Below are 5,504 nucleotides of genomic sequence, written 5' to 3'. Positions count from 1 at the left end.
GTTTTTCTCAGCCAAGACTGAGTCAGTCAGTCTCTCTCTCTCTCTCTCTCTCTCTCTCTCTCTCTCTCTCTCTCTCCCCCTCCCTCCCTCCCTCTCTCCTATCTCCTTAATATTTGCATGTGGGTCTCTCTATTTGTTTTCATATCTGAAGAGGAAGCTTCAGATCATTCAATTGCTAAAAAAATAAATAAAACATACAAAATTCACTTAAAACAGAGTGGTTGAATAAGTGCTTAAAGAGAACATTAACTCTTACATAGTAGTTTCTTTTGTGGGAAATGTTCTCTGTGGGCTAAAGAGAAATATAAAATCTAAATCAATATCAAAATATTTAGTCAATAATGATGAATGGCCTGCAAATTATCTAGGTGAAATATAACACAAATCTTGTGGAAGTCACCAACTACTATCAGATTTGCCTTAGTGCACACTAACACCATGAGTCAGAATCCTTAACTGACCATGGTTGTGTGAAGAAGAACCTTAAAATAGATATGCCACAGATCTAGGTATTATATACTTGTAGATATCTGCATTGCTAATTCACCATCAATTCTTGGATGGTTGTTGAACACAAACAAACAAACAAATAATGCAAAACAAGAAAAAGAAGTAAATATAGTGAGGAGAACTATCACCACAGCCATCCATCACCATCACCACCACCACCACCACCACCATCACCACCACCACCAACAACAAAAACAACAACAAAACAACATTCAAGCAAAAGAAAGATTGAATTTATGGAAGAAAATGAGGGAAAGAACACAAAGTTGATTGTACAGAAAGGACTTGAACCATCAGGAATATAACATGATGTGGGAAATGGTAGAACAGAGCAAAATAATCCTTACTATTGTCAAGTTTTTTTATTTAATAATAACTGAATAATTCTACTCTTTATTATTTGGAAACATATATTACTTCAATCTATAATACATTTTCTGCCATGAACATAAAAAAATACTATGTAATCCAAAATGGCAAACATGGTATACATTTGAACCAGTTAATAGAAATTTCTGCTTTTCAAAGGAAAAAAAAAAGGTGGGATAATTGGAATCATGCTGATCTGTACTTTATCAGAAGTTTGGTTCACTTGTGAAATGCACGGTATAAGTGATTCATCTTTGTTGATTTTTCAGCTACATATACCATGCTCACAGAAGAATAACAAAACCACAATTGTATCTTCTAAGATTTCAGTCTAGTGTGCAGATTCTAAACTTGAAATTTGAGGATATTACAAAAAGGCATCAGAGATGGGATGAAAGAAACTTGCAGAAGTTTTTTTTTTTTTTTTTTTTTTCTTTGATGAACTGGTTGCAGATCGAAAGAAATATTCTTAGGGAAGATTAACATCAGAGGGTACTCATGCTCCTGTAGATCTCTCAGCATCTGAGTACATATCAATAGCTCCAAGTTTGCTGAGAGTGTATTAAAATGAGATCATATTAAATGGCCACGGACTATTAGTTATAAATATTGTGAGTAACCTAATGTAGTATAAGTAATGGTTGTATTTTTAACACATTAAATGGCATATGAATATTAGATAATGTTTACAAAATAATGACATTGTAATAACAATTCTATACGATCTCATATACACACCATACTCAAATACACAGTATGCTGCTCTGCATAAAAATAATGTATTCACACATAGAGGAAAATAATATGTCTATATCTTGTATATTTCTTTTCTAAAATAAACTCCTTTTAGTATTTCTTTACCATTAATATAATTTAAGATTAGGTATATTATGAGATAAGTAGGTTTATGATACTGGACACAAATATGCCGTTTGATAATTCAAGTGCATTGTTTGTAAGTTGTGATATGCATAAATATATGAATTATTGTGATAAATTTCCATATATGCATGACTCCTCAGTATATTGCCACAGGAATATTACAAAGGTTCAGCTCTGAGGTGCATTTGACAAGCACATGATTACACACAGCAGTGCACAGACAAAAAATGGATGCTTTATTACAGGTACCATTAGTCAAATTCAGGCTCAAAGGCTCAGGCATTACTGAACAGTTTTCTGTGTTTTTAATTAGAGCCAGAAACCAAAGAATAACTATATAATATCTCAATCTTTCTATCTCTTCTTTATTATTATTGCTGATGCAACAGGCAGGGAGGGGGGAAGAGATGGAGGGGCTTTGTTGGAAAAATCTCCCTGGTAACAACAGGCTTATGCCTCTTTTATCATTCTTGAGATCTCTCTCCTGATTGGTCCAAAACCTTTTCTCTATTTTTCCATATATACTCAGCCAGTCGGAGTCAAGCAGAGCTAAAGAAATTTATTCACACAGAAAATATTCCAGTAATGTTCCTGGTTGATGTTTAGCTCTCATCTTGTACGAAGCTCTTGCTGTAGATTGACAAGAAGCAGCTTTTACTAGAAGGAAGCTTGCTCGGGAAACCTTCAGATGAAAATGAAAAGAAAACGTCACCGAGGCCAGGTAATTTGCTATGATTCTTCACATTCCTGCTCTGGATGAAACTAATCCTGTATGTTGTGCAAGATATTTGTTATTGCTTCTGGTCATTGAGTCGGTTTTAATATCTGTCATTCAGGACTCGGCCTTGTAGCCCTGCTTCATCTGCAAGGATAGTGTATTATGTCATCCTTCCTTACCTGACAGAGACAAGAGACCTGTTGCTCCTTAATCTGAGTTGGCTGATTGCATTTGTGAAACGTTTTTATATCAGGACAGCAGTTCTCACTTGTCAAGTTGAAAATTTCTTGAATATTTTCTGACATCACCTGATTTAGTATGCTACTGCCCTCTGAGATTACTAAATCACAAATACTGCAGTTCTCCTTAATTATCATCTTGCTAACATCAAAAGTCTCAGAGGTTTTACGTTACATTTAAATCCAAATTCTTGCATAAGCTTTGCATTGTTATTGTTGGGAAGAAACCTAGTTAAATGTTCATACTTATATATTTGCACACTTCATTCTTTTAGGAGCGTCAAAACAAAGAATATGCATTTATCCAATGAAAACCTTAACATAAAAATGTCTTTTGTTTTATATTGTTTTTGACTTTGAATCACAATGTACCATAATTTCTAGCCACTGCCCAGTTTGCCTGATTTCTAGTATGTATACTATTTGAAATAGACTGCTTTAATACAATTTATTTTTAGCATTACACAGCATTTTTCAATAGTGATTATTAGATACCATCTTGTGGCTTTTGTGTATACTGTAGTACTTTTTTAAAATGCAAGCTTTTGTTCTTGTCCATAATCTAGATGCCTCAATTGCATATTATTTTACCTAATTGTTGATATGTGAAAGAATTAAATGGTGCTAATAGGTTGATTCTATCATAGTATATCATATATGGCTTATATGTACTGTTAATATCTGATTAGTTACTAACATTAACTGTAATTACTAATATTTTGTTAGCACAGAAATTTTTCTTTAACAACTTATCTTGATTATTGTACTGGCAAATATGTAGTTAATTATAAGCTGTGGCTCAACAAATTTTCTTATTTTTCTGTCCATCAGTTGTATTCTTTTGATTCTCTGTATGTAATATAATGCTAAATTTTGAGGATTTATCAGATTTTGAAGCTCATTTAAGAGAAATGAATGTGCATCTGAATAAGCAAGCATGGATAATTTGTTTAAAATGAGTAAAAGCAGAGGTTTATTAAAAATGTAAAATCTTTATTGTACATTCATGTGATGCCTAACAAGGGGACTGGAAAGAGTACAATAGCCTTTACTTGCTTTTGTAGAAAGTACAGACACACAAAAAATCAAGTACTTGCGGAGGCCCTAACATTTTAAATTGTGAATGGCAGTGATAGACATGGGAGGCCTTCATAGTAGTTTTGAATGCAGATTCCTCAAAGGAAATCTAAATGAATTAAATCTATTATGAAACTTACTTTGTATATTACTGAAACAAATGGAAACGAAGTTTCTGTTTCTCAGGATGCTGGTATTTTTGGATTAGGGGCTTGGGACATGTAAATATAAGCGTTGTAAAAAATATCCTCATTGGGTGATAGGTTATATAGCTGCTACAGGAACCATTTAGATACCACCAAGCTCAAATCCTAGTCACTTTTGAATCTTGCATGTTTCACAGAAATGACAGTCAATGTATAGCTTCCAAAAAGTTCAATAAAGATATGACAGTTTTATTTTGAAATAAAGTTCTTATTGGATTAAATATGCATTCTCATAGAAGCAAAAAATGAATTTTATGTGTCACCTATCCAAATACACGAGAAAAAAGTGTCACACTTTCCAGTGAAGAAAGACCTGATAATGACAGTTTAAATGTAGTACCAGGTTTTCCATGTCTATTAATTCAGCTGTCCATTCATTATTATTAATTATTAATCTCACCATTGACTTGTACTCAAAAATGGTGTAAAAGATTTTCCATGAGAATTTTTCATAGACAATGGTATGAAAAATATACTTCTGTATTCAGTAAACCACTGTAGAGTCAATATCCTAATTCAGCTATTTAAAATTATCTAGTGGTCACAAAAACTCGAGAAAAGAGGGAGCTGAAAAGGAAAGAAGAGATATAGGAATAGATCATGGTACTGTCTAGTCCTCTATTTCCAGGCAAACAGCAGGCATCTAGGTTAATCACCTGAGCCACATAGTAAATAGATACCCTAGATTGGTTTGAAGTTTGTTTACATGTGCTCACCAGATTACAAGAAAAGGACAGAGATCCTCATTCTAGTATTCACATGATCAGACAATTTATTATAGGGAAATCTAAACTTACTGAGTGTGACCATATAAGAGGCTAGGAAATATATGCAAAGCATAAGTATGGGAGCATGGCTCTGACATTTAATCTATAAGAAAGGTATCATGCTTACTGGGTAATGCTTTTCTGGGCAGTCTTTTTTTCTGAATACACACAGCCCTGAAAATAACCAATTACAATAATCTGTATATTTTCCCCAAAATGCATCAGTTGGCTAGGATGAACCTTGGTTTATATCTGTATTGATTTGTTGTTTAATGTTAGATGGGCAAGGACTCTTCAGTAATTTCATCTTTTTTTTTTCATATAGTGAATCCTTTCTTTTTTTTAAAATTTATTTTTATTGGGTATTTTCCTCATTTACAATTTCAATGCTATCCCAAAAGTCCCCCAAACCCACCCCCCCAATCCCCTACAGACCCACTCCCCCTTTTTGGCCCTGGGGTTCCCCTGTACTGGGGCATATAAAGTTTGCAAGTCCAATGGGCCTCTCTTTGCTGTGATGGCCTACTAGGCCATCTTTTGTTACATATTCAGCTAGAGACAAGAGCTCCGGGGTACTGGTTAGTTCATATTGTTGTTCCACCTATAGGGTTGCTGTTCCCTTTAGCTCCTTGGGTAATTTCTCTAGCTCCTCCATTGGGGGCCCTGTGATCCATCCAATAGCTGACTGTGAGCATCCACTTCTGTGTTTGCTAGGCCCCGGCATAGTCTCACAAGA

General features: G+C 34.2%; 1 long non-coding RNA gene across 1 annotated transcript in view; it reads left to right on the top strand.

Annotated features, from left to right (window-relative positions):
* The window catches only part of LOC115031486, an 85,304-nt gene that overhangs the window by 58,347 nt on the left and 21,453 nt on the right, over positions 1-5,504 (top strand). Inside the window, exon 6 of the long non-coding RNA XR_003837106.1 lies at positions 2,291-2,482. This is a non-coding gene — a long non-coding RNA (uncharacterized LOC115031486). The remainder of the gene's footprint in view (positions 1-2,290; positions 2,483-5,504) is intronic.

Source organism: Mus caroli, chromosome 7 (assembly GCF_900094665.2).
Source record: "Mus caroli chromosome 7, CAROLI_EIJ_v1.1, whole genome shotgun sequence".
NCBI lineage: Eukaryota > Metazoa > Chordata > Mammalia > Rodentia > Muridae > Mus > Mus caroli.
The sequence above is the reverse complement of the archived record's forward strand: the minus strand, read 5'-3'. Positions and strand labels throughout refer to the sequence as shown.